Below are 12,446 nucleotides of genomic sequence, written 5' to 3'. Positions count from 1 at the left end.
TTTTTCCGGCTTAGGAATTAAGGTGATGCTGGCTTCATAGAAAGAATTTGGGAGGACTCCCTCTTTTTCGATTGCTCTGAATAGTTTGAGAAGAATTGGAGTCAGTTCTTCTTTAAATGTCTGGTAGAATTCAGCAGTGAATCCATCTGGTCCTGGGCTTTTCTTTGTTGTGAGGGCCTTTATTACTGTTTCAATGTCTGTCTCAGTTATGGGTCTGTTTAGGTTTTCTATATCTTCCTGGTTCAATTTAGGTAGGTTGCATGTGTCCAGGAATCTATCCATTTCTGATAGGTTTCCCTGTTTGCTGGCACACAAGTCCTTGAGGTAGTTTCTGATGATTCTTTTTTATTTCTGTGGTGTCTGTTTTGTTTCCTTTTTCATTTCTGATTTTATCTTTTCTCTTCTTTTTTTTGTTATTTGGGCCAACGGTGTGTCAATTTTGTTTATTTTTTCAAAAAACCAGCTGATTTTTTGTAAAGTTTTTTTTTTTTGATTCAATCCTGCTGATTTCTTCTCTGATTTTAAATATTTCTCTTCTCCTACTAGATTTGGGTCAGGTTTGCTGTAGGTTTTCTAGATCCTTGAGGTGAATTGAAAGCTCATCTATTTGGTGCCTTTCCAATTTCTTGATGTGGGCACCTATTGATATAAACTTTCCTCTTAACACTGCTTTTGCTGCGTCCCATAAGTTTTGGTATGTTGTGCTGTTATCTTCATTTACTTCCAGAAAATTTTTGATTTCTGTTAATTTCTTCTATGACCCCTTGGTCATTCAGGAGCATGTTGTTCAATCTCCATGTGTTTGTGTATGCTCTAGGGATTCCTGAGTTGCTAATTTCCAACTTCATTCCTTTATGGTCTGAGAAGCTGCATGGTATGATTCTAATTCTTTTGAATTTGCTGAGACTTGCTTTATGGCCTAGTATGTGGTCAATCCTAGAGAAGGTTCCATGTACTGCTGAGAAGAATGTAAAATCTTTAGCTGTAGGATTGAAAGTTCTGTATATATCTGTTAGATCCATTTGGGCTATAGTGTTGTTTAAATCTACTGTATCCTTGTTGATCTTCTGTCCTGTTGATCTGTCTATTTCTGAGAGTGGAGTATTGAAGTCCCCCAGTACTATTGTATTGGGGTCTAAGTCTCCCTTTAAGTCCCTTAACAAATCTTTTAGATAAACCGGTGCCCTGTAGTTAGGTGCATATACATTGATAATTGTTATATCTTCCTGTTGAATTGATCCCTTAATCATTATATAGTGTCCCTCTTTGTCTCTCTTAACAGTTTTTGTGGTAAAGTTTATGTTGTCCGATATTAAGATGGCTACGCCCGCTCTTTTTTCATTTCTGTTGGCATGGTATAACTTTTTCCAGCCTTTCACGTTCAGTCTGTATGGATCTTCTTTCATATTGATGACCGTGTTTCTGTGTTTCTGTGTGCAACACATCTTTAAGCATCTTTTGCAGGGCTGGATGAGTGGCAACAAATTCTTTCAATTTCTGTTTGCTATGAAAAGTCTTTGTTTCACCTTCATTCACAAATGAGAGCTTTGCAGGATATAATATTCTGGGCTGGCAGTTTTTCTCTCTTAGTACCTGGGCTATATCTCGCCATTCCCTCCTAGCTTGTAGGGTTTCTGATGAGAAGTCAGCTGTGAGTCTGATTGGAGATCCTCTGAGAGTAATCTGACGTTTCTCTCTTGCACATTTTAGGATCTTTTCTTTATGTTTCACTGTGGAGAGTTTAATTACAATGTGTCAGGGTGAGGATCTCTTTTGGTCGTGTTTATTAGGGGTTCTGTGAGCTTCCTGTACTAGGATTTCTCTGTCCTTCTCCAAACCTGGGAAATTTTCTGCTAATATCTCACTAAAAAGGCCTTCTAATCCTTTCTCTCTCCCCATGCCTTCAGGAACTCCTAGAACCCAAATGTTGGGTTTTTTAATAGTATCCTGAAGATTCCCGACAATATGTTTTAGATTTCTAATTTCCTCTTTTTTGGTCTGACTGTATCCTTTCCTGTTCTCTGTCTTCTAAGTCCGATATTCTCTCTTCTGCTTCACCCATTCTGTTTTTAAGGCTCTCTAATGTGTTTGTCATTTGATCTATTGAATTCTTCACTTCATTATGATTTCTCATCACTATCACAGTTTCCTGTTCTACTAGTTGTTTCGTTTCATTTTGATTCCTCCTTAATATTTCATTTTCAGGAGAGAGATTTTCTATCTTGTCCATCAAGGATTTGTGTAGTTCCAGAATTTGTTTTTGAGAACTTCTTAATGTTCTTATCAATTTTTTGAGATCTGCTTCTTGCATTTCTTCTATCTCATCATCTTCATAATCTTGAATTGGGGTGTCTTTTTCATTTGAGTGCGTCATGGTGACTTCTTTGTTTTTATTACCTCGGTTTTTGCATTTGTTATTTGACATATTGGAGATATTTGGTTTTTTCACTGTGGTGCTTTTTCTTGTTATGCTATGACTCTAGATTAAGTGGACTGTCTGTTTTTGATGGAGCCTTAGAGGCTTGAGATGGGTGTGGCCTGAGAGCTCTGTTTGGTGTGCCAAAGGTGACACTCCCAGGTTAGGTGTGGTAGATCTCTCTCTCTTTCTTTCTTTCTTTTTTTCATTCAAAAGGAAAGTAATTCCACACAGCTGAATGAAGTTGGAGGTAGTTAGCAGGCAAATGATATACCCACAGGAGCCAGAGATCAGAAGCTCTTTCCCAAGGACCACACAGGGAATCTGTTCGGCCCTCAGAGTGGGCTCAAATTCTCCTTCAGTCTCCCACTGGGTTGCCAAAGTTATGGAATTGTAGCATCTCTGGAGAGTACTCACATGAATTCCATGAGTTCTCTCCCCCACTGTCTCTTTTTTCACAGTCTCAGTTCAGTAGCACCACAAATTCACTAGGTCCTAATCTCCTGTTAATTCACCCCGCCCAGAGTCAGGTTTTTCTGCTAGGCTCAGGGCTGGTGCAGACCTGAGGTCGCCCTGCTTATGACGTATGTCCAAGATGGCGCCTGCTCTTTGTCTTGCTCGCCTTTGAGAGGTGAGGGGAGAGAGAGAAAGCCGTGTCTGTATCTGTCACTTTTTTTTTTCTCTCTCTCTCTTCTAGTTAGCCTGGTGAACTTTTCCCCCCGGGTTCGTTCCCTCTAGTCTCCTCTTTCTGCTTGCCTGCTGGTGTCTCTGGCTATTGAGGTTCGGCTCACCTCGCGTTCCAGCGCTGCTGTGTTGAGTCTGCCGCTGTTGTCCCAAACTGTGGGCTCCCACGCTCTCCACGCAGGTCCACTGTGAATCACTCGTTCTGCAAGAGTTTCTTCTGCTGTTTCTTCCCCTACTCTTCCTTGAACCTGCAGTATCTCCACTTTTATTAAACTGTCTCTCCCCAGATTATCAGTGTGCTCCCTTCCTATTCCGCCATCTTGCCCTCCTCCACCAATTTGATTACTTTTGTGAAAACCCAATCTCCTGAGGAAGGGCACAGTTCTACCCATAACAGCTTTATGGATATATAATTAATCAAAACAATGGTTAAGAATGTTATACTGCTATAGATTGGATGATCTGTGATTACTATAAAATTTACCATATGTGGGTGAATGATTATTACTGTTTATAGCCATTGTCTATATTCCCACTAAACTAAGATCGTTTTGTTTTTTTTTTGTTTGTTTGTTTTTTTTTGTTTTTTTGTTTTTGTTTTTTTTTGGACAGGCAGAGTTAGACAGTGAGAGAGAGACAGAGAGAGAGCTCTTCCTTTTTCCATTGGTTCACCCCTCAAGTGGCCGCTACAGCCAGCACACTGCGCCGATCCGAAGCCAGGAGCCAGGTGCCTCCTCCTGGTCTCCCATGCAGGTACAGGGCCCAAGCAATTGGGCCATCCTGCACTGCCTTCCCAGGCCACAGCAGAGAGCTGGACTGAAAGAGGAGCAACCAGGACAGAATCTAACACCCCAACAGGGACTAGAACCCAGAGTGCCGGCGCCTCAGGTGGAGGATTAGCCTAGTGAGTCGTGGCGCTGGCCTGTTTTTTGCTTATTAAAGTCTTTGTTTGGTGAAATATTAAGCCTTATTACTGTAATGTGATTTAAAATATGTTATCTAAAAAGGGGGGGATGAGTTGGGAGGAGGGAAAAAGGGAATGTCATTATGTTCTTTAAATTACATCTACAAACCGCAGTGAATATTAAAAACTAATTAAAATTAAAATTTAAAAATTAAAAATAAATAAATAAATACAGTAAAAGGAACTCTTGTTACGTATTCACAAATGTAATCACAACCACAGTTAAGACAGAAATACCATTGGCCCCATTGCATCTACAGATTGAATCAACTGTGGATAGAAAAGAGTTCTTGGGGCTGGTGTTGTGGCATAACAGGTAAAGCCACTGCCTGTGACACAGGCATCACATACAGGTGCTGTTTTGTATCTTGGCTGTTCCACTTCCCATCCAGTTCCCTGCTAGTGGCCTGGTAAAGCAGAAGATGGCACAAGTGCGTGGGCCCCTGCACCCATGTGGCAGACTCAAGTGAAAATCCTGGCTTCTGGCTTCAGCCTGACTCAGTCCTGGCCATTGCAGCCACTAGGAGAGTGAATCAGCATATGGAAGATATATTTATCTATGCCTCACCCTCTCTCTCTTACTCTGAAACTCCGAATTTCAAATAAACTAAAATTCTGTTAATGTAAAATTAAAGAGAAAAAAAGGAAGGAAGAAGGGGGATTAAGGGAATAAGTGAGAGAGGGATGTATGGTTACCTTCTTAGAATTGTACCTTTGAAATATATGAAATCTATTCTCTTTATATTAATAAAAATTAAATAAATTAATTTTTAAAAAGGAGATAGGTTCTATAATAAAGATGCAATTTTTTCTTGTTCCTTAAGCAGTACATTATAACAACTATTTACATAGTATCTTCATGTTATTACTTATTATAAGTAATAAAGCATATAGGAAAATGTGTGTAGATTACATGCAAATACAACATCATTTTGCAGAAGAGGCAGATTCGGGCCTATCTGAGGAGGCTGGCAACAAATTCTCCACAGATACCCACACAGATACTGAAATGATTATAGTTCAATCACTCCAGAACATTCACCTGAGATTCTTGCTGGTAAGCCGTCCTATAATGCCAGGGCCTGAAACTCACTAATTTGTTTTCTGTATTAGGGTTTTTTGTCTTTGCAAAAACATCATTAAAATGAAATCATTTACATATGTATTTATCAATCTGTCTATATATACAGACACACACATTTTAGTCTAACTTCTCCATTAAACATAATATTATGACTCATCCATATAGTTGGATCAATTAGTAAGCCATTCCTTTTTATTTCTGAACAGTATTTGATTGTGGATGCACCAGAATTGTTTATTCACTCATTTATCAGTGAACATTTTAATTGTTTCCAGTATTTTAGTTATTCTAAATAAAATGTCATGCATATTTAGGCCTTTATGTGCTCATGTGCCTTTTTAAAATTGTCTTGGGTCAGGTATCTCAGTCCAGTGGAAGGAATATAGTTAATTTTATTAAAAACTCTCAGCCTACATGGTTTGGCATGCTTAACAGCCAGACATGACTCTGCTAATTGTTTTCCATCTTCAGAAGCAATTTGCATTTTCTCTGTTGTGCTTGTTTGTTAATGTTAGCCATTCTAGTAAGCTAGTTCTGGTGTCTTCTTGTGACCTTAATTCAAAGATCTCCTGTGACTGATCATATTGAAAATTCTTTCTGTGATTGTTTGTAAATTGCATTTCTTCTTGTGTGAAATTTCTGCAACTCTTTCACTCATTTTTATTATACCATCTTATTATTAGGTTTTTATGTCCTTATGAAATAATGTATTGTATATAGCTTTTGAGAATATATTCCCAACTTGATGGCTTTTTTCAATTCTTTTACAATTTCTTTTAAAAATATTTTAATTAAAAAAAAGAAAATCATAGTTTTTCTTCCCTTATGATTTGTGGTTTTTGTGTCCTATCTACAAAAATTTATCAAAGATGTTTTCTTGGGGAAGGCAATTAGCCTAGTATTGAAGATATCAATTGAGATGTTCACATTTCACATTGGAATGTGTGGCTTTGATTCTTAGCTCTGGGCCCTGATTCTAACTTCCTGCTATACAGGCCTTGGGAAGAAGCAGTGATGGCTTGAGTAATTGGGTTTCTGTCACCCACAGGAAACATCTGAATTAAGTCCTGATTCCTGGCTTCAGTCCCAGTCCAGCCATGGCCATTGTGGACATTTCATGGTAAATAGCAGGTGGGCTCCCTTCCTCTCCCCTCCTCTCTGACTCAAATAATAAGTAAGTAAGTAAGTAAAATATATTCTTCTATTTATTGCACTAGAATTTTGATATTTTGAAGACTTATGGGAGTCTTTTGAATTAATTTTGATTAATTTTTGGTAGTATGGCATCAAGGTAAGAGGGATTTATTTATTTTTGGTTGTGGGTATCAAGTGTTGGGTAGCATCTGTTGAATTTATTGTATTTTAAACAACCTTCACAAGTTTATTGAGAGTCAATCATCCATATATTGGTGAGTCTCTATTATGTTTTGTTGTTCTGTGTTTACTGTTAAACAAATGCAGTTGTTTTAGTAAATGCCATTTAAAAATAGCTCTTAGAGTAGAATATCATGAGTTCTCTATTTCTTTTAAAATTTAGCATAAAATCCACCAAACATGGAAATCAATTTTTAACTGTTATAATTCTGTTCCCAAAGTAGTATAACCATCATTATTCATCTCCTCTCCTTCAAGTCATTGGTTTGAGAGATTGAGGTAAAAATTGCTCCTGAAGGCCCCTTGGTGTGATCCCTGATTCCCATAGGATGGCAGGGTATGGCCACTTACTTGCTGGCCTCACTGGAAAAACATCCAGCCACAGGGATTATTCTTGGGGTTTAAAATCCAACATCTCCACAAATAACTAAAAATTTTGCTTCACACTGGAGCACATATAAAGTAGCTCACACTTGACTTCAGTGATTTAGACCATGAAATTTGATACTGTTTTATAATTTTTTTTTATTTGAGAGGCAGAGTGACAGAGAGAGAGAAAAACGCAGGAGAGAGAGAGAGAGCGAGAGAGAGAGCGAGCACTCTCATCAATTGGCTCACCTTCCAAATGCCAACAATAGCTAGCCATCAAAGCTAGAAGCCAAGAATTCAACCCAGGTATCCTTGTAGGTGGCAGGGACTCAATTACCTGAGCCATTGCCTGCTGCCTCCAAAGGTCTACATTACCTGGATCCTAAAATTAAACAGGAGCTGGGACCCAAACTCAAATTCTTTGATATGGATTGTACACCTCTCAGCCAGAATCTGAACCACTGAGGCTAAACCCTCCCCTTGGTACTTTTTGGATTGACTATAGTTAGAAGCTATTTTAAATTTACAGACGATACTAGAATGTATTAATTTTGGGGGGTATTGGGATGGGATGAATATGTTTTAATGAGTGAAGCACATGAGTAGTGAGGAGTGAGAGCACATAGAACTCGCTTTTTTGTATCAAATTATATCCGTTCTTGAAGTTCATATATGTAGAACCTGTCACTGTAATCTTATTTGATAATAGAGCATTTTATGCTGTAATAAAGTTATGTTGAGGTTATACTGAATTAGGAGGGCTGTAATCGAATGACTGGGTTCCTTCTAAGAAGAGAGAAAGTTGGACACAGGCACACAGGAAATATTCCATGTGAAGATGGAAGTGTAGATTGAATGCTGCATATACAAGTCTGGAACCTAGGATTGCCAGCAATCATCAGACCCTATTAGAGTCAAGGAAGGGTCCTCCCTTAATTCCTTCAAAGAAAGCACAGCTATCCAGATACTTTGATCTCAGACTTGTAGTCTCCAGAAATGTGAAAGAACAAGTTTCTGTTGTTTTCAGTCTTATAGCTTAGTGTAATTTGTTACTTCAGCCTGCGAACACTAAAACACTTAATTGTATTTTACTGTGATTAAAACCAAGGGAAACAAAGATTCACTTATATCCCTATGTACGCCATTTCCAGTGATTCTTATTTGTTCTTATAAATGCTTGCTCCCATTTGATATATTTCTTCAGAGCAATTGAGTTCCCTAAATATTTCTTTTCCTGTTAGTTTTCTAGCCATGGATTACTTCCTTGGTTGAAATTTTTAGGGGCTGGCGCCCTGGTTCACTTGGTTAATCCTCTGCCTGCGGCTCCAGTATCCCATGTGGCCACCAGGTTCTAGTCCTGGTTGCTCCTCTTCCAGTCCAGCTCTCTGCAGTGGCCCAGGAAGGCAGTGCAGGATGGGCCAAGTGCTTGGGCCTCTGCACCCGCATGGGAGACCAGGAGGAGGCAGCTGGCTCCTGGCTTCGGATCAGCATAGCTCCAGACATAGCGGCCATTTGGGGAGTGAACCAACAGAAGGAAGACCTTTCTCTCTCTCTCTCTCTCTCTCTCTCTCTCACTGTCTAACTCTATCTGTCAAATAACAAAAATTTTTTAAAGATAATTTATTTTTATTTGATTTATTTTGAAAGAGAGAAAAGAGAGAGAGAAGAGAGAAAGAGATATCTCATCCCTTTTTAATTCTCAAAATGCCTCAACTACCCCATCCATTGTCTTCTTTAGTACTGCATTTTTATAGAAATTCTGTATTTTTACTTTCTTGGTTGTATATACACACACACACACACACACACATACTGCCTTTGAAATATTTCTCTTCAACTTTGCTTCTTTTTATCTTTTTTTTTTTTTTTTTTTTTTTTTTTTTTTTTTTGACAGGCAGAGTGGTCAGTGAGAGAGAGAGACAGAGAGAAAAGTCTTCCTTTTGCCGTTGGTTCACCCTCCAATGGCCGCCACGGCTGGGGCGCTGCAGCCGGTGCACTGCGCTTATCCGAAGGCAGGAGCCAGGTGCTTCTCCTGGTCTCCCATGGGGTGCAGAGCCCAAGCACTTGGGCCATCCTCCACTGCCTTCCCGGGCCACAGCAGAGAGCTGGCCTGGAAGAGGGGCAACTGGTACAGAATCCGGTGCCCTGACAGGGACTAGAACCCGGTGTGCCAGCGCTGCTAGGTGGAGGATTAGCCTATTGAGCCGCGGCACCGGCCGCTTATTTTCTTCTTTTTAAAAATATTTTATTTATTTATTTGAGAGGTAGGGTTACAAAGAGAGGGAGAAACAGAGAGAAACGTGTTCCATCTGTTGGTTCATTCACCAAATGGCTACAATGACCGGAGCAGGCCAATCTGAAACCAGGAGCCAGGAGCTTCTTCTGAGTATCCCAGAATAGTGTTTTCTTATGTCTTTTAATATCCTAAGTGGGAAGAGATGTTCAAAAACTTTAATTTACTTGTTATTTGTTATAATCCGATATGCAAACAATGAAAGTCTTATAAAATATTAACGTATGTAAAAATCAATTTGCTTGAATTCAGAAGAGTATTTTATTTTATAATATAAAGATGTACAAGCTAAAAAGCGCTTCTTCTGCAAATAAATAAAAATAGCAATAAATGACAAGTTTCCAAAAAATTACATTAGGCATTGTTCTAGAGAAAATTAAAAAAATATGATGATAGTGCAGCTTCCATATATTCTATTTTATATTACTCTTAATAACAAACTTTTCTGTTTCTATTACCAGAGCAATATTCCTAAAAAAAAAAAAAAAATGATTGTGTCATTTACTTGTTTCCAATCTTGAGTAGTTCTTCATTGCATTTAAACAAAAGACAAATCGTATTATATGATATATAAAGCCCTGAATAAGCCCTGGACCTTCTTATTTCTCTAGTGTCCTCTCTTCCCTTTCTCATTTTAAAGTCGGCCTACTGCCATACAGACCTTATACTTCCTAAATCACACCTTGCTTCTTTCCCCCAGACTTTCACAAATGCTTACTCTCTTTCTCAATAAATCCTTCTTTCCCTAAGCATATACTATCTCAACTGACTAATTCCTGTTCTGTCATTGATAGCTCTACATAGAAATGACCTTTCCTTTTTAAAAAAATAAATATTTCTTTGAGAGGCAGAGTTACAGATAGAGGGAAAGAGAGACAGACAAAGACAGAGAAAGAGAGAGAGAAAGAGAGAGAGAGAGTTCTTCCATTCACTGGTCTACTCCCCAAATGGCAGCAATGAATGGTTGGAGCTGGGATTACTGGAAGCCAGGAGCCAGAGGATTCTTCTGGGTCTCCCAGTTGGGTGCAGGGGCCCAAAGACTTGGACCATCCTCTGCTGATTTCTCAAGCTACCAGTAGAGAGCTGGATTGGAAGTGTAGCAGCCAGGACAGGATCTGGCACCTCTATGGGACGCCAGTACCACAGGTGCCACAGCACTGGTCCCAGAAGTTACTTTTTCAAAGTATACTTCTGTGATTCCTAAAGATTGAAAGTCCCCTGCTGAGTGTATCCATGTTATAACATTTCACTAATCATAGCACTACTGCTGTTAATGCCTATTTGTCCATTTAAAGAGTGAAAGGTCAAGAATCATGTTTATTGAGTGCATTCCTGACTTTTCCAGCACATAGGTCCAGTACCAGGTATATATTCAGTTTTTGTTGAGTGTGAATGAATGAATGATCTTCCTACTTGCTAGTATAATAACTGCACTTTTAAAAAACTATGACAGGGAAGAAGCCTATGTTAGCAAGGCAAGTAGAGCCTGCTGTAGCCTGTGTGACTGGGAGATTTTTATCACAGGAATAAAGCCAAGGTCCCTACTGACTTTGAATCTGGCCTGAAGGTTTGGCAGAGGGTATGGTACACACTTATTCCTGTAAAGCACTCACCTCTCCTCACTCTATCAGGGAATATGGACCAACTTCTAACATTTGGGCAGCTGGCTCTGGAAATACTATGGCACTCTCTTTTGGTGGGAAAAGTCTTCAGGTCTGAGAGTGGATCCCTTGCTCCCTCTGACTATGGGAGCCCTGTGTACTATAACTGTGGGAATTCTGTGACTGTCCAATAGTGTGTGCAGTGTGGTTGGCTGTTTGAGCAATTACTCTTCTGGCTTCAGATACTCAAAGTTCCCTGAGTGCCTGAGGTGGGTCATTGCAGAGGGCAAATAGAGAAGCAAAGATATAAGGGGAAAACCATATGGACATGAATGAGAAATTTTGATGAGAAATAGAGATACTGAAGAGAAATCAAACTGAAATATTAGAAATGAAGAATTCAATATGTCAAATAAAAATACAGTGGAAAGCCTTAACAACAGAATTGATGAGGCCAAAGAAAGAATATCTGAGATAGGAGACAAATTCTGCCTGGGAATATCACAGGCAGAAAATAGAAGAAAAAAATAGAAAAACTGAAAATAGTGCTTAAGATTTAAGGGATATTATCAAATAACCAAACATATGTGTCTTAGGAGTTCTTGAAGGTGTGGAAAAAGAGAATATGTTAGAAGACCTGTTTAGTGAAATAATAGCAGAAAGCTTCACAATTTTGGAGAAAGGTAGGGACATCAAAGTATAATGGAAGCACATATAACTCCTTAAAGACATGATCAGAAAAGATCTTCTCCAAAGCACATTAGAATCAAACTTCCAAATGTAAAAGATAAAGAAAAGATCCTAAAATGCCAGAATGTCTTCAAAAATTTCCAATGAGATTGACAGCTGATTTCTCATCAGAAATCCTACAGGCTAGGAAAGAATGGAAAGATATAATCCAATTCCTAAAAGAAAAAAATTATAAAAACTAAACAAAAAACTCCAAAAACTGCAAACCCAGAATAATTTATCTAGCAGAGCTCTCATTTAATAAATGAAGGTGAAATAAAGATCTTCCAAGACAGAAATCAAAAGAATTTGTCACCACTCATCTAGCCTTACAGATGATACTTAAGGATGTACTACACACAAAAACAAAGAAAGATAGCTTCATGAAGTAATGTAAAGGTAGCAAATCTTTCAGTAAAAGTACAAAGAAAATCCAAAACAATAGGAATATTTATAGAAAAATAACAGGATCAAGTTATTACTTATCAATAAGAACCTTGAATGTAAATAGTCTAAATTCTCGAGTTAAGTTATAGACTGGCTGAATAAATTTTTTAAAAAAGATCCATTTATTTGCTCCTCACAAGAAACACACCTTGGGGACAACATTGTGCTATAGTGGGTAAAGCCACCACTTGTGATGCCAGCCCTGATATGGATGCATGTTTGAATTTCAGCTACTTCATGAAGTTCCCTGGTAATGTGCCTTGGAAAGCAGTGGAACATGGTCCAAGTACTTGGGCCACTACAATTTTCTTGGAAGATATTATGAAGCACTTGTCTTCTGCTTTGGCCTACCCTGCCCTGGCCATTGGATCCATTATCTCCCTGTCTCTCTTAATCTCTCTCTCTCTCTCTCTTTTTCACACACACACACACACACACACACAGTGCCTTACAAAATAAGTAAAATAAATCTTCAGGGAAAAAAA

The sequence above is a fragment of the Oryctolagus cuniculus genome, chromosome 5, assembly GCF_964237555.1.
Source record: "Oryctolagus cuniculus chromosome 5, mOryCun1.1, whole genome shotgun sequence".
Lineage (NCBI taxonomy): Eukaryota > Metazoa > Chordata > Mammalia > Lagomorpha > Leporidae > Oryctolagus > Oryctolagus cuniculus.
Note: the sequence above shows the minus strand (reverse complement) of the source record.